The sequence below is a fragment of the Pan troglodytes genome, chromosome 13, assembly GCF_028858775.2.
Source record: "Pan troglodytes isolate AG18354 chromosome 13, NHGRI_mPanTro3-v2.0_pri, whole genome shotgun sequence".
In the NCBI taxonomy this organism is placed as follows: domain Eukaryota; kingdom Metazoa; phylum Chordata; class Mammalia; order Primates; family Hominidae; genus Pan; species Pan troglodytes.
The window spans coordinates 57,420,270-57,441,733 of record NC_072411.2 but is presented as its reverse complement, the minus strand read 5'-3'; the positions used below and the strand labels follow the sequence as shown (position 1 = coordinate 57,441,733).

Here is a 21,464-nt window from a genome sequence, read left to right as displayed (position 1 = left end):
ATTTGTTTTTTTTTTTTTTTTTTGTATTTTTAGTAGAGTTGGTGTTTCACCTGTTGGTCAGGCTGGTCTCGAGCTCCTGACCTCGTGATCTGCCTGCGTCAGCCTCCCAAAGTGCTGGGATTACAGGCATGAGCCACCGCGCCCAGCTGAATTTTTTTTTTTTTTAAGTAGAATGAAGTACAAAATAAAATTAAAAAGAACGTATACTACATTGAATGACAGATTAGCAAATACAAGCATGATAGAAAATGATTCATGAGTTTTTTCTGGTCTGGAAACTAAAAGTGTATTAGTTTTCCAATATATATGTATTAACTTAATACACCAGACAATGTAACAGGCATTAATATAAATTCTTTGGAAGGGCAGAATTCAAATACAGTTCCCTGTTTTTCAGTATCTCTGGTATTTTATATAATGATATGTCATCTAATGACTAACCATCTCTCAAATAATATGCGCTGCTTGCAAGGAAATCACCTAAAGCCATTCTACTAGGAAAATAACAGATTCAGTATGAGATATCTTCTATACCATTAGTAAATCACCTTTACAGATGGAGAAAAATACATCAAACTTGAGCAAAATTTTGAGATGATAATTAGGGTATAAATAACAGACAAAACTCTAACAATTTGTATTTCACTAATACAGAATTCATTAGTTGACCATAAGCTGCCAGGAATGTTATTTTTGCCTTGATACATTTCTTTCTTTTTAAAGAGAGTAAATTAATAATGTAAATAAGATTGCAAGAGGATCCTTGAAAATACTTAGTAGAACAAACTTTCTAAGCACCCTCAAGCACTTTAGAAGGATCCATTTCCACACAATTGATATGCTAATTACAAACCATTAAATCAAGTCAAGGATGTGTATTGGATAACACTTTGTTAGTTTAATGTGAGTTAATGTACGTACTTGAAATAATAGAACTCTGTTCCTTTTTAAAATAATATACCTTTACACTTTTTTTCTTAATTGAGATTAAGCTTTCTCCAATTAGTACAGATTAATGACATCTTACAGGAGTCAATATTTAAGAACCAAGAGGCATTACTGACTCTTCTATAACATATTTATGGTCATAAAAGGGCTTTAAGTTTGGGAAAAGCAATCCTAGAGTTGATACTTAATACGATCTTACAATTGAAATAGTACTTCCAAACACAATAAAGTAACAGATATGACAAATTTGGATATAATCCAAAATAAAATCATTAATGATTTTTACATATATATATGCCTAGCAAATAAAGGAGAATGGATATCTTTGCTAGTCAATGTTGAGAGAAGGCAACTTTTTATATATAAAGAGATTATCTAAGGAAATAATGAGTCTCTGCTCCCACATCTGTATACATAAGTATAGGCCTTCCTCCTCTCTTACTCGCATACATTAATAAAACAGTATTAAAACAAGGGTAAGGTGGAGACTTGGCTAATTTACACATCATTATAGCCTATTTTTACTGAGGGAGGAGGGAAGTGGGGGAGGGGCGGGGCAGTGTAGAGCAAATTTAAGAAACCCCACAGTGCTTTCATCAGCATTACTAGTTTATTGTCCATCGTAAAAATATGTGGTACACTGGCTGGGGGTGGTGACTCAAGCCTGTAATCCCAGCACTTTGGGAGGCTGAGGTGGGTGGATCAGCTGAGGTCAGGAGTTTGAGACCAGCCTGAGCACATGGAGAAACCTTGTCTCTAATAAAAACACAAAATTAGCTGGGTGTGGTGGCGCATGCCTGTAGTCCCAGTTTATCATGAGGCTGAGGCAGGAGAATCGCTTGAACCTGGGAGGTAGAGGTTGTGGTGAGCGGAGATCATGCCATTGCACTCCAGCCTGGGCAACAAGAGTGAAACTCCATCTCAAAAAAAAAATAAATAAATAAAACATGGCACAGTAAAGGTTATAGACTTTACTTCTAAAGAGATGTTTACGAACCAGGCTGAACAACACTTCTCTTTCAAATAATTGAAGGGATATACTAACTATATACTTTAGTACATCTGACAGATGATAGTACAACTTTTAAAAAACATTTTGTTACATGAAAGTTTCAAAGAGCACCAAAGTAGAGAGGAGGGTAAATGAAGATCTCTTTACCTGTTACCAGATTCAGCCTTTAATCAAAATTTTGCTGCCATTATTCTCTAACTCCTACAGTTGTGGCTCTCTCACTATTACTTTCTCTCTCTTGATTTCTGCCGTGTTCGTTTTTGGTGAGTTACATAAAACAAATCCCAGAGATTATCTCTCACCTGACATCTTTTGCTGTGCATCTCTTAAAAATACGGACAATTTATCAATAATAACTGTTACTTTTTTATAATACATTTACCATTCTAATTTGCTTCCTATGTGTCTTTGATAGCAACAGGAGGCAGAAAAACCCTAGGCAGAGATGGGAGGGTCCCCAGTGAAATCCCACCTTCAAGTCAAAGACAGCTGGAAGCCAAGCTACAAATCTTGGGTAAGTTCATGGACCAGATTGAGAACCTCTCTTCCTGTTTGGCATGTTTTCCTCTGATTGATCCCCACCCTTCACCTATTTTACATACACCTATCCTTCCCTAATTGGTTTGCTACACTGTTGTACCCACCTTTGAGTGGTGCTTTTGTTTTAGCTTTTTTTTTTTTTTTGCATACTCACAAACCAATCAGCATGCACCCCCATTCTGAGCCCATAAAAACCCTGGATCCAGCCACACTGGGAGAGAATCCACCCAACTTCAGGTGGGGACTACCCTCACATGCCCTCTCCACTGAGAGCTGTTTTGTTGCTCAATAAAATTCTTCTCCACCCTCCTCACCCTTCAACTGTCAGCATTTCTTCATTCTTCTTGGATGTGAGACAAGAGTTTGGGACCCACCAAATGTGGGTGTAAAGAGGGCAGTAACACTGTGGTCCTCTGCTCTCTACCAGTGGAAGGAAGCTGCCCCACATGATGGGAAACAGCAGCAGGGCCAAGACAGCCCCAGAGTCGTGGGCTGGAGTGGGGCAATGGGGTTGACAGAGTTGTAAATGTTCCACCATCTGCCTGGGCAGGGGCGTCACCGGTCAGAGGTCTCCAGCTGGCAACGTTACTGAGAAAAATCCTGTGTCATCTTTGCTCTACCACTTACGTGGTTAGTAAATAGCTAGAGGGCAATGCCTTCATTTAGGACATAATAAATGATATCATATTGGCAAATTGTACTTTTCTTTTGAGGAATTTGTTGTGAATGAAATGCTTTGTTCAAAACTATTTCAGTTTTTGTGCTATCTGATTTTTTTAAACACGTAAAAATGTTGCTAGCTACTGGAAAAGGGAAAAATGTATTTAAAAGACAGAATCACTATCTACCAAAAACTTGGTACCATTCTGACCTCAGCAGAGAAGGAACATTGTTATCAAAATTTGAGCATATTCACAATTGCTTTAACTCAGTCAAGAAATAAAATGTTTCTCATGTTTAGCATATTCATTTGTTTATCAGTTTTTTCTTCTTTCCCATCATTTAAAATGATCCAGCAAGAGACAATGTTTTGAAATCATGTTTTTCAGCTCATCACCAAATTTAATTTTGTATCTTCTTTATTTGCTCTTTAAAGTAAAAATAGCAACTGTACCTTTAAATGATTCTCCCTGCATGTTGTTCTATTTAAATATTTTATGTATTTAAAAACAATATAACCACATTAATATTTATTTAGACATTTTTAGTAATCGTTTTCTTTTTCATATAATGAGAGATTACCATAGGCTAATTCAGTGAATGAAGCATTTCACATACAAATTTTTGCATTATCTGATAGGTTTTCATATGTAAATCACATACATCTGTTTATCTCTGGTGAATGGTGTCAAATATCCTCAGTGCAAAATGCACCTTATAACATTATGTTCCTAATGACTTTTCTTTTCCCAAAGAAAAATTGGTTATTTGTGCCAGATATTTATAAATTGTCATTCAAAAAGAGCTTTTTTGTTTGTGTTGGACTGCATCAGGGTAAAAAGGAAAATTAACTCTGAGGTGAATTGCCATTATATTGCCATTATACAAACCTTAAGGGGTTTTATATTTAAGATTAGAAGATCTCAGGAATACATACATTTGAAACACAGAAGGTGGAATGTTTTGATAAAAAAAAATTCCACTACATTTAAAGGGTTTTATTAGACATCAGGCACTTAAATCACGTTTACAAACATGGAGAGACAAATGCTCAAACATCTGAAATAGTCTCTTTGCACTCTCAAGTCTTCTTTGAATTCACCATGTGGGTGAAATCAAAGCACAGAACAAACACTGTTTTGATATGGCTTTGAAGATGATAACAGCTTCTAACAGAGAAAAAGGCAGCTTTGGGTTCGCAGGAAAACGATGATTGACGTGACTCTCAGCCCAAGAAAGTTTACCTTTTAATGAGTGCGTGGTGAGAAGCTCTCATCCCATGTTTTATTTTTGAGGGAAGCTGCCTAACTAGAATAGATCTCAGACATCTACAGCTGCTATTCAGGATGTAACACACACTCTTTTAAGCTGCGACATCTTTTGATCCAAATGAGCACATGCAGGATCCAGATGTATACAGGAGAGTTTAAGGTGAACTAAGGATTAGAACTTTTTTTCCATGATACGTAAGCTTTTCTATCAATCTATGTAATGTGGTCCCCAGACACAAGAGCTTAATTAATACTCTAGTAATTATTAAAATAATGGTCACAAGAAGGCAGAGATTTAATTTTCTTATCTGTTGTTGTCTTTCTCTTTTCTTTATTATTTGTTTGACCTTGCAATCTTTGGTGTTGGTAATAGAAGTGTTAATCAGCATCCTTGCTGCCCATCTTCCCCAAGAAAATCTTAGTCATAAAGAACCTTCCTATTTTTGGCTAATCTTGTTTTGAAACTTTCAACTTTCTTATAGATTTGTTTTGTTTTTTTAATATTTTTGAAGTCTTGAGTTTAAATTATTTTATGTTGACTCAGATTTCTTGAACCTGGGAGACAGAGGCTGCAGTGAGCTGAAATTGTTCCACTGCACTCCAACTTGGGTGACAGAGTGAGACCCCATCTCAAAAAAAAAAAAAAAGGTGCTTTATATCATGCTTGTATCTTAGGAAGATACTAAGTTTAATTTCTGTTGAATAAAACAAAAAATTATGTCCACAAACACCAGAGGTTATTACAAATTTCAAATAGTTATAGGTCCCCAAATTATCTTTAGAAATAATGACACTGTAGACAAGCAGTTTCAACTAAATTTAGTGGCAGTGACTGGCTGGATGCCCTCTAATCCTGTTTCCTACTTTGGGACACACAAGAAGAGTACATTTCTCAGTTTCTCCTGCAATTGGGATTTCTGGCCAGTGATATATGGGTGACAGTAAGATATGCTCCTTCCAGGCTTGGAAGAAAATTTCCTATGAGCCTTTTACGTCTTACAAACAGCGGTTCACAGGCCAAATCTGATGTGACCAGACATCTGTTTTTTAATTAAAATTTCCTTGGAACACAGCTATGCCTAGTTATTTACAATTATCTATGGCTGTTTTTCTGCTAAAATGGAAGGTTGAGTGGTTGCAACGGACACCTTATAGATAAAAAGCATAAAATGTTTACTATTTGACCCTTTATAGAAAAAAATTGCTGACTCTGAGTTAGAAAGAGGATCCAAGATTGACTATTGTCATTAGAAGAAAGGAGAGTCAGTGGTATTAAGGAAGACATTTCAGAAATTTATGACTTGGAACAAGAACAATATCCATGGAATGTCTATATACTTGAGTTGCTAAAGTGGTAGCTATATAGGATAAATTGACATAAAGAACAAAGGAATGAATGACTATACGTTTTCATATATGTAAATAATGGAATCTACCCTATCAAATTACACATGCACTCATATCATTTATTTTTTCAATTAATTTTCATTTTTTTCTGTTAACTTCTATTCCCACAATGCCTGTTAGCAGAAATTTCACAATCGTTTTCTTGAGGCCTCTCTACCACCTCAAGTTGAGCAAAGACCCTATCAGTTATTCATGGTAGAGGGAAAGAATTTTTTTCTCTTTTCTGATTGCCAGACTGAGAGAAGTGAATCTATCTTCTTCCTTTTTTCTTTTTCTTTTTTTTTTTTTGAGACAGAGTCTCACTCTGTTGCCCAGGCTGGATTGCATTGGTGCTATCTTGCCTTGCCGCAACATCCACCTCCCAGGTTCAAGTGAATCTTGTGCCTTAGCCTCCTCAATAACTGGGATTACAGGTGCCCGCCACCACACTCGGCTAATTTTTTTGTATTTTTAGTAGAGACAGGTTTTCTTCATGTTTGCCAGGCAGGTCTCGAACTCCTGGCCTCAAGTGATCTTCCTGCCTTTGCCTCCCAAAGTGCTGGGATTACAGGTGTGAGCCACTGTTCCTAGCCCAAGAAGTAGAATCTTAATTGGTTCACCACTGCTGTTATTTCTTGCAGCCACACAAGGGAGCTTTTGGAGATTCATTCTGCACACATCAATGGGTGGCATTTGTTAACACTGCTGGCATAACATTGTTTCACAATTTGGAACTCCCAATTATGATTTCAAGCTGAGCACCAAGGTTATATTAACAGTTCATTTTAGCTAACTCTTTAAGTTCTAACATTGTTACCCGTGGGCCAGTAATCTGGAAGAGCTTCTAGCATTAGCCATAAACAGGGCCAAAATCAGTTCCAACCAACAAACTCTTAGGATATTAAGGGTAAATAACTTGTCTAGATTTTTCTTCTCATCAACAAAACTTTTATTTGAGACTTGCAATTTCTTGCTTGGTCCCTGGACAAGAATGTCTCGAGAGTTACTATGCAAATAGATTCAGTCTCTATCTAACTCTGAGCTCTGCATAGGGGTGTTTCTTGCTAAATCACATGAGAAAAAAAAAAAAGTTTTGTTATATCCTAATCTCAGGACAATGAGTTTTTACTTGCCCCATATTTGCATAACTAAAAGGGCCACACAAATGACTGAGGGCAGAACAAAGAAGATCCATATCATGATGAACTTTCACTTCTGCAAATTCAAACAGCAGCTGCCAGCCTGGCTGGGTGTTATAGAAACAAAACCATCATAAATAACAATTCCAACAGTGAAAAGTATATACCTTTCAGCATTGGTGTATGTTTGTAAACATGTGTGTTTCTGTATATGTGTTTATGTGTGTGTATGAACCTGTGCATATGTGTCCACATATATATGTACAAAATTACATATAGTTATATTTGGATACAGATATATATATTTGATATTAATCACTTTAAATATATATATACATATGTACATATATACACACATATACACTTATATACATATATACACACATATACATATATGTATACATATATACACACATATACATATATGTATACATATATACACACATATACATATATGTACACATATACATATATGTATACATATATACACATATATACATATATGTATACATATATACACATATATACATATATGTATACATATATACACATATATACATATATGTATACATATATACACATATATACATATATGTATACATATATATAACCAATTTATCAAAGTAACTCAAATAGTACTTAAAAGTTTATGTTGAAAAAAGAACATTATTTGCCCCACCTCTCTCTAATTTTCAGCTCTGCTCATTTGGCTCTTAATTATAAACTTCACTTCTATATTATTAAATAATAAATGTACAACTTGTCAAATTAAAAATAACTAATCAAATTTACCTTTTGATAGTTGCACTATTTTCCTTTATTATTTTTTCAATTGAATTAACTTGGGGTTAAAGCAAGTCAACATTTGCATTTTCTGGCAATGTATGTTGTACGTTTCTAAGTGGAGAATAATACTCTTTCAGAATTACTTTGTTTTTGTTGGATTAATAATGGCATTGTTTTTGATTTTGTTATTGGTAGAAAGTGTCCAGGTTCTTGGCGTCCTGAACAAAGAATTGGACAAAATGCACAAACAAAGCAAGGAAGGAATGAAGGGTTTCAATGAAAATGAAAGTAGACTCCACAGTGTGGGAGCAGGCCTGAGCAAATGGGCTCAAAGGCACCATTCAAGAATTTTGGGGAGTTTAAATACCCCCTAGAGGATTCCATTCATTACTTTGGGTACATCCTACGTAAATGGAGAAGACGAAGTAAAGTTACAAATTCATTTATGGCGTACACCCTATGGAGAGGATATTTTCTATTATAGCTAAAGTGTGAATTGGCCTTACGTTCCCTGCTTCCAGACCCTATTTTCCTGTCTCATCTCTCCCCCGAGAGATGTGATCCCCATAAATCTTTCTGGGAGACAGATGGACTGATGGTCTTTTTTCTGTAACTGCTTCATGCTAGCTTGGGGCATAGTCCCTAACTACTGGGGATCACGGAACTCACCCTGCTCTGTCTAGTGGAGGTGGGGTAGCTTCTTTACTGCTGGAGGTGGTGTCTTCACCTGCAACTGGCTGGAACCTTTGTTGCATGATCATCTGAAGCTTGATGGTCTCTAGGCAAAAGGAAGTGAGTTTGGTTAAAAGATTTAATGGGGACTTCAGTGGGTGGATACCTATGCTGTCATAAATGTTTATTACAGAGATTTGCAGGAGAAAAAACAAAACCTGATTTGTTCTAGAATCTATGTGTTTCCTTAAAGTCTTAGCACAAGTGACTCTATTTTGGTTTGGCTTGGTTTGTTGGGGCCTAGTGCATGAGCTTAGTCCAAAACAATGGCCTCCCAGAATTTTGTTTAAAAAATCTGGCTTTTTGGTCAGGTTCTCACTTAGGTGAGAGTGTGACCAAAACTTAGGGCCTTAGCGCCACTAACAGTTATCATCATCATTTTTGGTGTCTGGCCTCAGCGCCTCATGTATAGGTTACAGAGTCCTCATGGTTGCACATTTCTTTCAGCTCCTGTTCTTCCAGTTGAAGAGAGACCTATGACATTCTACAGATGGCTGCATGCAAGCATTTAAAACATTTGAGATAATACAGTGCACCAGGTAGACTATTGTTTTGACTATTGGGAGAATAATACCAAGAGTTTGGAGTATGCTCCTTACACCCCATAAACTAAACCTCCTAGAATCAAATAGAACAAAGAATGAGCTAGATAGAGTTTACTCATTTAACTAAGCAGTCTCCTTGTTAATCCCCTACAACGGAATTTCTATAATCTTCATTTGATGTGTTTCTCCATAGGCCACAAATGCCAGCAGCTGCACAGTTACTTCTCTGTTCAGCCAATTCTATTATTTATCATAACTTTCACAAGAGAATTTAAAGTCTGTTGTGTAATTATATTGTAACTTTGCAATATAATTTGCTATAGAGCCTATCATAAGGGATACATTTCTAATCATTGCTTCTTTAATTTTAAACCATGGAAAATGGACCTAACAAATGACGCCCTTTTAGAAGAGTGAAGGCCTTTTGGCAATGTTCTCTTTAATCAATGATGTGGATTAAGGGAAGTAAACCAATGCTTTGTTTTTGACTGATTATGAGGCAACATGTGTACCATTAAAGTTTCTTACCTGCATTGGGCCTTCATCTTTTATATCAAAGTATAAGATTAGCTATATATAAGGCCGGCTGCAAACTCCTTAATAAATAAAAGTATACCCCATTAGTGCACATAGCAGACCCCTTTTCCACTTCTAATGTTCTTAGAGGCATAAGCAAGAAACAATATTCAAAGGTAAGAGTTTCATGAAAATAGAAGTCTTAATTTGTGAACTTGGGAAACGCTGTTCATTTCAAGAATGCCATTCTCTTCTTGGGGGAAATTTCCCTGGTTAGTTTTACCTTAAGGTTTCCAATGGGTGCACAGCTCCAAGGGCATGGAGGGACCTTTCTCAGTTGTGAGATTATGAACTCAAATTTCAAGGTCCTGAAGTTTTGTTGTAGTGCGGATGGCAAGGACAGTCTTTCTCTGATGTTTCCAGAAGATTCAAACCATAAGCTTTTTTTTGTTTTGTTTTTAACCTGGTGAAAATACACTGTAGCATAATAATCTACTCTTATCACATCAGCCCTCTTGCATGGGAAAGCTTTTATACAACCAGAAAACATGCATTGAAAGTGACAATTACATGAAATCCCTTTATAAAATGTTTAAATGGCGGAGCTATTGACCAAATATGTCTGAAGCTTTAATTGTTTTCCCAAGAATATGAGATCAAGCATTGGATATAAACTATTTTAAACAATTTCAGTATTACCTGGTTTAGCATGAAAGTATTTTCTTGATATTTAATTAACTTTTGTTTTACTTGGGTTAGTAGCTTTATACAAGAAAATTTGGTTATTTCTGTGGTTTAGAATATAACCATGTTAAATGGTTAAAATGGTTAGCATGATAACCATGTTAAATGTTAAAAATAATTGATGGCTCATTACTCAGACATTAGAATTTTAGAAATCCGATACAATTTTGGAACATATATTAGTATTACTTACAAAAATATAACCTAAAGAAGATTGAACATCATTTTGGTAATCCTATTTAACTAAACAAGTCAAATAATTGTTTAACTCTTTTCTGGATGTTTTCAGGGGCCCTCTGACCCATCCAGAAAGCCAGACATTAGGAAAAATAATTTTGAAACTGAAGTTTGGTTTTGGAATTCCAGATTACCATATTAATTACTTTGCCAAAATAGTGACTGAGAAATTTTAAAGAAATAAAAAGCTTTTATAACCTTTTATAAAAACAACAACAACAACAACAACAAAAACACATTCTATGGTTTTTACATACCTTGCTTGTAAAACTGTTTCTAGGAGTCTTAACTGCATGATACAATGGTGACTCTTAGCAATTTAACTTTAATGTAAAACCTAGTAAGTTATGTTCCGATAAGGTTTGACTATTTCCAGCATAGCTAGAGGCATGGCTAACTCCAGATGTCCCCAGCCCTTACCTAGCTGAAAAGCAGGCAAGTTAAACAATTTTCTAAAGCCAAAGAAGCAGTTTATGTCCGTAAAGCATTTAGCAAAGCTAATATTTGAACATAACTTAGATCACATGTTTACATTTTGAAGACAATTGTATTTTATCAATAATATTTAAAACCATCTTTATTTCCCAAAGATTACTCAAGTCACATGAACTAAATAAAAAGCATTAAGTTTTTCACTTTTCTGACAAAATATTTGATTTAAACTCTTATTATTATTAAAGCAATTACTTTAAAACTTTACAGAGGAGATTAACAGTTTGCACAGAGAGAAAGAGGCCAGAGATTGACTGGTAAGAAATTCTTACCCTTTTGCCGGCATGTCAGGTTTCTGGGTTCTCTCTCCCTGAGCAGCTGTGGTAACTCTACTTGACTGTATGCAAACAGACACTTTGCCATTAATTCAGAATATTCATAGAAGGTTTACAAATTTTGGAGAAAACTAGGCAGAGAGACAAATATGACTCAAAATTTATTTGTAAGAGTATACTCAACACACTTAAAGTATCTGGAAGCCTAAAATCCAAAAAGTTAGTTTAAGGATAAAAAACTAGTGTGTTCCATTAATTCTGCAGCCTGACAAGGGTAGCTTAGGAATTCCAAATAAATGGAATGAATGATGACTTGCTAGAAATGCACAGGAAACAAAATAACTATTCACAGAACCAAATAAAAGCCTCCCACTAGAAACTAAAAAGAATCATGGTTTCAAATATATGGATAAACAAGCAAAGCTAGAGGAGAATAAACAGCAAACAAATGAAAATTAGAAGCAGGAACAAATGAACAAAAAACCAACCCTAAATTTTCCTACTCAATTTACCCTGGAGGCTACAGTGTTACCTAGGGCCCTAGAAAACCCACATACTGAATATTTTATTCCTGATACACAATTCAATATCTTTAAGTTCACCAATATCATTATACATTCTGTGCAATCAAGAAATCCACTTTAGACACATGACCAATAAGTACTCCAGTACTATCCATGCATAACAGTAAACACCATGTGAAACAATGCAAGCGTTGTATGTGAAATTTGGTTCCACACTAAATTCAGCTTCATGTTTAACTATATTTTAAAAAGAATTGCCAAACTCCCAAAGCATTTTTACAATACTTTTTACTTTAATCAAGACTAAGAGGTTTAACTATGAAAATGTTAATTAGCCAAATGTTTTCAATTCTCTATCAGGTTTTAAAGAATATTTTATTATTAAGCTTTTCCACATCTTTCTCCCCTACTTAATGGTTCCTTACTACATTGTTGCATAAATAACCTTTTCAAATCTGTAATTTGAACTAACTTTTAGACAACTTCTGAATTAGACAAAATTTTTCTTTTTTTTTTTCACTAGTAACATAACCCTTTGTGGAACATTTTGTATACAGAATTACATGTTACCTAGAAACCTAGAACTTTAGTAAAACCCTAAAAAGCAAGAAATACTGAACTATCAGATATGGGCATTTATAGATAAGAACAATTTCACAATTTTAGAAACACATTTCCCTGTATTACAACCCTTCCTTAATTGGACATGACAACTTACACAAAAAGTTTACCCAGAACAATTGTCCTATTCATTGTACTTAATTTTTTACTTTTTTTTTTTTTTGAGACAGAGCCTCACTCTGTTGTTCAGGATAGAGTGCAGTGGCGTGATCTCAGCTCACTGCAACATCCGCCTCCTGGGTTCAAGTGATTCTCCTACCTCAGCCTCCCAAGTAGCTGGGATTACTTATAAGCGCCCAACACCATGTTCAGCTAATTTGCTTTTTGTATTTTTAGTAGAGATGGAGTTTCACCTTGTTGGCTGGTCACAAACTCCTGAACTCAAGTGATCCGCCGGCCTCAGCCTCCCAAAGTGCTGGGATTAAGGTGTGAGCCACTGTGCCCGGCCAATTTTTTAACAGGGGAAACTTGAGATATCAATCAACATATGTAAAATGAACATTGGTTTGGTCCAGAAACAAGGGAAAACTCCAGGCCAGGAGGCTTGGGGGCTTTCAGATCACAGGTGGGACACCTTCTTTTGAGTTTGCCTTCTTTTGAGTTTCTGATTAGCCTTTCTAAAGGAAGCAATCAGATACGCATATATCTCAGTGAGACTTTGGATAGAATGGGGGGCAGGCTAGCCCCAAGCAGCTCCCAGCTTGAATTAACACTGACATTTTAAAATATCTAGCAAAAACAAACATAAAATTTAGAAAAAATGCATGCTTACAATTCTGAAGGCATTTCTATTTTTATTCTACCAATAATTTTAAAGGTAGCTTGTTTAGTGGTTATACTTTAAGTCACGTGAACTTGAAAATTGCTTAGACTTATTTACTTAATTTATGAGTTCTCTTTTAACTATAAGCCAATTTGGTAGACACAACATATAACAATAAGGGTACATACAAATAAACACATCTAGACATGTACAATCACACATAAATGAAGATCCAATAGCTTGGAACGTTAGCCATGAGATAGCAATACAAGCTTGCCGGCTTTGCTTTGTGCCAGTAGACAATCCAGTGAAAGCTGAGAACCAAAATTTCTGGTAAAGCAGTCTCCATGGCAGTTTGATTTTTAAAGGCCAAACCTCCCCAGACTCTAAAGAGACCTGGGGCCAAACAGTACCAAAGGAGGACATCACATGTCAACCAGGCCCCCTGCTTAGAAATGCAGCATGAAAGCCTGGGTACATGCAAAGCCAGTCCACTTTCCCATTCAAGAGTGAACTCCAGATTTCAAACAATGTTGGGGCCAAGCAGCATTGCAACTTCAATATAAAATTCTAAGGAGAGCTTAATATTAGACCTCAGAAACTCTGCCAAGAGCATCCTCTTTGGAGTGGTTGGGGTCCACAGAACCCACGGAGCATCCTCTTGTGGGGTTCGATTTTAGAGTTCCAGACGTCTCTGGCTTTAGGTGGGCACCACATGCAGGGTTTTCCCTCCAGAACATACTATGAGCTTTATAAGAACAGCCATGAACTGTAATGTGAACTGGATGCCAGGTTGGCCTTTTATACCTTAGCCAGTTGAGTACAATAAGGGAAGAATTTAGCATATGAAAAGAAGGTTTAAGTTGCCTGAAACATGTGAGAGTTTGCTCTGAGTTGCACCACACTTAAGGATCAGGGAACTTGTGCAAGTAGAAAAGATTGAAAAAAAAAAGACCCTTCTCCCTTTTGGGGGGCAATTATTCCATTTCATTCCTAAACCTTCAGGCAGTACCAGGAAGTGACCCCAGCCAATTGCCCTCAGTTTCCAAGGAGCTACTAGTAAACGGCTGCTGAAAGACTGGAAAAGAAATAGAAGAAAATAAAAATGAAAAAGACCCTGGTCCCTTAAGTGAACTGGGTGGTGGTGGTCAGGCTTGTCTACATGGAAACACCTTACTTTCACTGGCCATGGCCAGAAACCTGCAGTTGCTTCCATGTTTAGGTGCTGCCCACCAAGCGTCCTGTTGGAAGTAAAGCTCAGAGTCACAAAGAAAACAAGCACTTAAACAAAGGATTTCTCAGCAAGGCAAATTTACTTCTGCAGAAGGGTGCATCTCGCAGGTCTGGTCGCCACGAGAGCACCCCAAACAAAGGAGGGAAGGGATTTTTATCCCTAATGTGGCTTGTCCCTGCTACTGTGTCCTGCCTCCACTGGTTGGAGCTGGACTGCACAATCTAAGCTGAACCCAGTTGGCTAACTTGAAAAGTGCAGGAATGTGGTTACACTGGCAGGAAGGACAGGTTTCGCGGGAAGAGGTGTTGTGAAGGGAGGGGTAATTTACAGAGTGAGTAGCAGATATGGGCTCTGTAGATAAAGACCAGAGGGGGAGAGTTGTTTACTGAAACCAAGACAGGGAGGCACAGAGAGCAAGGAAGTTTGGCCTTGAAAGTAGAGAAAAAAGAACAAGGAAACTAAACTAGCTAAACCTTTGAAGAAGAACTTCTTACTGTATTTAACAGGTCCCAAGTTGGAAAGGAAAAGAGAGAGAGAGAGCCACTGTATGGAGCAGAAAGGGAGAAAAATAAATCCCAAATTTTGGGCTTACCTCTTCCTCCTGGCTGGTAGAAGGTGTCCATGTTCTTGGCATCTTGAAGAACTGGACAAAATGCACAAACAAAACAAGGAAGGAACAAAGGGTTTTATTGAAAATGAAAGTACACTCCACAATTTGAGAGTGGGCCTGAGCATAGGTGATCAAAGGCCCTGTTTCAGATTTTTTGGGAGTTTAAAAACCCCCTGGAGGATTCCATTTGTTTCTTGGGTATGCCTTATGTAAATGGAGAGGATGAAGTAAAGTTATAAAGTCATTTATGGCAAACATCCTATGGAGAGGATATTTCCTGCTATAGCTGAAGTATGAATTGGCATTATGTTCCCTGCCTCCAGACCCTATTTTTCTACCTCAATTTTACTTAATGTTCTAAATATTTTACTATTTTAAAAGAATGCTCCAGCAGATTTTTCAATGACCACAAATACTTTTCGAAAGCTCAATTTGATATCGATATTGATATTGATATTAGCTAATCTATCAGTTATGTTTTTCCCGCTTCATAGTCTCCCACTTGCTTTGACATCTAATCTGGCCTGGTTGAATTTTAGATGCAGACCATCGCTGTCATCTTCATACTGCCTTTTTCTTGCTCTATGTTGGCTCCTCTGTTTCTTGAATCTGATGTCTTTCCCTTGGTTTACTTTTCATTTTGAAAAGAAGATTCTCCAATACTTGCCAAGAAAAAGAGGACCTTGTTTTTTTTTTTTTTAAAGTAAGCCTCAATTCTATTGTTACATTTGTTTGATAACCAAATATAAAATTCTGAGTTAAATTTCTTTCATAATTTTAAAGGAATTTCTTCACAGTAAACTATGAATAAGGTTACTTTTGAAAAGTCTGATGCAATTTGTATTCCATTTTTATTTCTACTTCTCTCTGCCTGTGTCTTCTGGCATTCATTCTCTCTCTCTCTCTCTCTCTCTCTGTGTTGTGTTTGTTGCCTTCTCTTTTTATCTTCCCCTTCCTTTCTCCCCAAACATGCCCCATTTCTGGATGTTTTCAGTACATCCTCTCAGTTTTTATTATTGAAACTTTCAAACATGTAGAAAAAACAGTATGAAGGACCTTCATATCCCTTACATACATATCCCCCAGCTCCAAGAATCAATACACACCGATCTTACTTCATCCTTCCATATCTCCTTCACTACTACATACTCAGCATTCACACTAAATTTTCCTTGAGAAAATCCTCAACTTTATATCATTTCATGAATTAGTATGCATCTCTAAAATAAAAGGACTCTTTCTTCCTTCCTTTTTTTCTGTAAAGAAGGTGTAAAAAGAAGCCTAAGATCCAACAATTTAGTGTTCGAAACATTAAGATAATTCCTTTAAAAAGATCAGAATTTGTTTCTCTTTAATGTAAATTAAATCTACAGGTAGACAGTCCAGGCCACATTTGGTAATTCACAAAACATCAGAGACCTAGGTCCCTGTCAGTGTCCTGGCCTGTCCTTTCAGCCCACTCTAGAGATTCACACAATTCCTGTAAAAACTGACTGCTTCCTATATGCCTCCCAGCCTGAAGGCATTCTGAGGACCTTCCCTCTAAGTCATTGGTTTATATCCATATGGCACAGAATGACTACTGAAAGAAGTCCTAAATTCATGCTGTGTTCCAAGTACAACCATGGAGAAAGGAGACAGAAGATTGTAACATGTTTCTTTTGAAGAAACAGAAATATAACAAACATTTCTACCACACTTGTATTGACTAAACATAGTGAGAAGATCAGAACTAACTAGAAGAGAAGCAAGAAAATGTAGATAGATGCTAGTTAGATAGTGATGAATACATGCATGTGTACCTACATATGAATATAGACATATGGGCACAAACACACACATAATATTTGTATATTTAATACCTATATACTTCAATGGCCAAACTTCCATAAATTGGAAGTACACAAAATGGATTTGTATATATTTTTTAAAATTATATTTTTAAAGTGTCTTAGTCATTTTCTGTTGCTTATAACAGAATACCTGGAAAAGAGTTATTTACACATAAAAGCCATTTATTTCTTACAGTTATGGAGACTGAGAAGCTCAACATCAGGAGGTCACATCTGGTGAAAGTCTTCTTGCTGGTCGGGACTCTGCAGAATAGCCAGGTAGCACAGAGTATCACATGACGAGAGGCTTGAGCATGGAAGCTCAGGTCTCTGTTCCTCTTCTTATAAAACTTCCAGTCCCAATCCCATGATAACTCACTAATCCATTAACCAATTAATCCATCAATCTATTAATCTATGAATGAATTAATTCACTCTTGAGGGCAGAACCCTCATGACTCAATCACCTCTTAAAAGGCCTCACTTCTCAATACTGCCACATTGGGGGTTAAATTTCACATGAGTTTTGGAGGGGACAGATATTAAACCATAGCATAAAGTATTTAATAAAACTCAAAATGTTAAGGCTATAAACTTAACCTGAGAGAAGTGATTTCCTGTGTGTCTTTCCTTTCACAAAGTTATTGCAACATCAGATGCATAGTTGTAAAATGCTTCAAGCCTGGAGGTTGTCAATCAAATCAACTCTTCCTTTGCCTACATACTCACTCACTATTTATACCAACTGTGTCAATCACCTATTGCAATAATAAAGTTACTGGAATGCTTATGTTGGTATTTTGCATGTACAAGATTATATACTTATTTTCTTCATGGGATATCTTGATACTGCCTTCAATATGTGAAAAATGTCAATCAGCATTGATAAAATTTCAGTGTCTTTGCTCAAGCTTTTTGGATTCTGACTCAAACATTTGAGGATCCTCAATTTTAGAGTACTTTATTGGAGAAGACACAAGGGAAGATACTTGGCCCATATTTCTCTTTCTAATTTGACATTTTAGTCCCAGAGCCTCAAATAGACTAAAACATAACTTAAAATTATTTATGATCACTTGGGAATGCTTAGTAACAAAGGCAGTGTACAGCAATTGGAAATAGGGTGATTTCTTTAAAGCTAAGTTAACATCTGTCTTTCGAAATCAAAAAAAGAGAAGGAGATAGCTGCAATGCAATTTCAGAAATAGCAGAAATCAATGCCTAATTGTTGCAGCCCACACGCAGATAAGAATTGCCACTGAAAGCCTAATCTTCTTGTGTTTAAGACATTTCAAACATTGTTTTTTTTTTCCTAATGTTTTCCTGAATAAACACTGGAAAGAGGCCCTGCTCAAATTAGAACAAATTCTCTCTATGTCCATTATTTTTCTTTTCATTTCATCAGTGTTAGTTTTTCACAGGTTGACTACAGCTTTCATACCTAATGGTGGGTTATAATGCTTGAAAAAAATAATGTAAGCCAAAGTGATAAAAATCATGTTGATTTATATCACAAATAAATAACACTAGGAGCTGAGGTCCAAATTTTAACACTTAAAAACATATTTTATCAGCTATAAATTGCATAACAATTTAGCATGAAGCAGCTTTCTAAATTTAAACTGAATATGTAAAAGTATATATAACTTCAATAAGGTAATAAGTTAAATGCTATACATTTGCTTTTAAATCATGACACAACAGTTTATTGTTTATACTTACTGTGTTCTTTATAATTCCTGTCTTATCTTCGTAATGTTGACTAACCTGAGAAAGCCTGGTTGCTTTTTCTTATACTTCAAGTACAATTCAGATAAGATATAAGGATATTTATTGCTCTTCTGAAAATTAGTTCAGTTTTGCATATCTTGTGGTCTCTTTCCTTCATTGCTAATTTCAACAATTCTGTAGATGTTAGTACTCAAGTTATTTTTTTATGCTGCTGCCTTCTGAAAAGATCCTTTTTCTTTCATGAGTTCAATTATACCCATATCTTCAATTAATGTTACTCATAGAACAAAAATACATCACCATTGACATATAAGTACAATGATAATTGATTTCCCATAATATTAACATTTTCTTCACTACTAGGGAATTGTTTTTGTAGGAGCTAAGTCATTTAGATCCAGAAGGGAGGCCCTAAAATCATTCTGTTTAACAGATGAAATGATAAAATGCTTTCTAGGCCATTAGAATTAGACAATGGTAAATTACTTGGTTGATCCACAAAGTAACTTTCAGGTTTCCCAGGAACATAGGTTACATAGTCAAATAAGCTAAGGAAACCACTATATCCTAAATCCCTGAAGCATCCTCTCCATTTCAAAGTACATTAGCATAATCAAAAACTCTAAAACATGTAGTAGTACTTTTAAAACCTAATTTTTCCCTCTTTTATAACTACCTCTATGACTCTATATTGGGAAAGTATAGAATGCGAAAATATAGCTCAGCTGCTCTGGAGATTTCTAATGTTTTACAAATGCCCAATGCAAATTAATACTCTATAATAGTTTTAATTTTTACAGCAGTGTTCTAATAATATCTTATATTTTGTTGCTTGGCATCCATTACGATGTAGTATACCAATTCCATTACAAATGTATAGTTAAATTGAATTTAAGCACAATTTTCTATCTTTGCTGATATAAAATTAGTAACTTTACATTCACTAACAACCCTAGTGCTTTTAAAATATGAAATGTTTTTCCATTATCCTTTCAACAAAAAAAGATATTTCACCAGCCAGGCCCGGTGGCTCAGGCCTGTAATCCTTGCACTTTGAGAGGCCAAGGCAGGAGTATTGTTTTGGGCCAGGAGTTCAAGACTCACCTGGGCATTATATCAAGACCCGATCTCTACAAATAATAAAAAAGTTAGCTGGGCATGGTAGCACATGCCTGTGGGCCCGGGTAGTAGGGAGGCTGAAGTGGGAAGATTGGTTGAACTTAGTCAGTGGAGGCTACAGTGAGCCTTGATCACGCCACTGCACTCCAGCCTGGGTGACAGAATGAGACCTTGTCTCAAAAAAATAATCTATATATATTTATATCAATATATATCAATATAGATATAGATATCAGCAATCATATAGTTTTCCAATTACAAAATGCAAAGAAAAGCATAATAATATACTCAGAAATACAGGAGCTAAATAAAATTTAAATTAATGAAATGTAATGGGATGGGGATAATGATCAGGAGTAGAAGGAGGGACATGCATCTTTTACATTGAAGGACTTCAGAACATGTGAGTGACACATTGTTATATTACAAAGGAAAAAACAAGATAGGTAGAAAAAGAAAGAAAGGAGAGAGAGAGAAGGGAAAAGTAATGCTACAATTTCTCACTTACTTAAAAAAAAAAAGAGTTTCATTCTGGTCTGTTTTCTGTGTCAGCATCCTAGCATAATAAGGAAGTATCCTTATTTATCTGCTAAATAATGAATGTGAAAAATCATATATTTTTCTTAAAATTTCACTAGAAATTCAAAGGTTACTTCTTACCTGTCTGGTAAGACTAATAATATACCCACCTATTTCTTTGAATTATGCCCAGATACTAGGGGAATAGACCTTGTAAATAGCATAGATATTCTGGGATTTTTTTTTAGTTAAGCTAAAATAACTCTCTTGATTTTTCTTACTTGTGTGTCCAATTCATTAGCTTAGATTAAGAAGCTCAGTGTTTGAAGGATATGGAAACATGATTCCCTTACATGTCTGCTATCTTCTGAATCTTAACTGTATGTGCATATAGTCATTTTGCAAAATTTCTCATTTGGTGTCCTTTACATAAAGACTTTGGATTAATTCAAGAAACAGACAGTATGATGTATATAAAAATGTGAACAATAGCCAATAATTTTAACAGTGTAATTATTAAGGCCTTTAAATATATGTTCAAAACACGGCTGTTTATTAAGTGCATACTACTAGATCGCATAAGAAATTTAGTTTTAAAAAATTATGGGTTAAACGGTATGCATACTATCAATAAATAGATTTGTTTGCTAAATAGATGACCTATACTTATCTACTTAAATATAATTTGATTATGTTTAATAAAAACAAAATTAAGATTCTTCATACCAATTAGTATGCCTACAATTAAATTCATGTGACCCAATTCAATAACTTGCGTATAGTTCCCATTATTTGATCAACTGACTTCCATAACCTGGTAGAATTACCAGAAGATATCTTACATTGACAACATAAAGACAAACACATACACACACACACAGACACACACACACAACTCACATGGCAGTTTAAGTCAGAATTACTGCCAAGTTGCTAGTGACAGCAACAGTTGGTCAGTATTTAGTTTTAGAAATAGTCATAATGGGAATTATACAGGAAAAAGTGTTAATATCTTTATAATACAGATTTTAAAGATGGATTAAGAATTTTTAGAAATATCTTAGAAACAGCTTCCTTTTTAAGACAAAAATGTATAAATATTAGATAAAAACAAATAAAAGACACAGAATCATCCTTTAAAGATTAGTTGCAAAATCGTAAACTGTACGTATGTGTAGGAAAGAATTTAATCTTGCACCAAATGAGATCTGGCCTTTGCCCTCAGTTC

At 35.6% G+C, this 21,464-nt stretch overlaps 1 long non-coding RNA gene across 1 annotated transcript in view; it reads right to left on the bottom strand.

Annotated features, from left to right (window-relative positions):
* Positions 1 to 8,411: 8,411 nt before the first annotated feature.
* The window catches only part of LOC134808086 (uncharacterized), a 47,330-nt gene continuing 34,277 nt past the window's right edge, over positions 8,412 to 21,464 (bottom strand). The window contains exons 2-3 of the long non-coding RNA XR_010150284.1: positions 15,018 to 15,068; positions 8,412 to 8,520 (exon numbers count right to left, since the gene is read on the bottom strand). This is a non-coding gene — a long non-coding RNA (uncharacterized LOC134808086). The remainder of the gene's footprint in view (positions 8,521 to 15,017; positions 15,069 to 21,464) is intronic.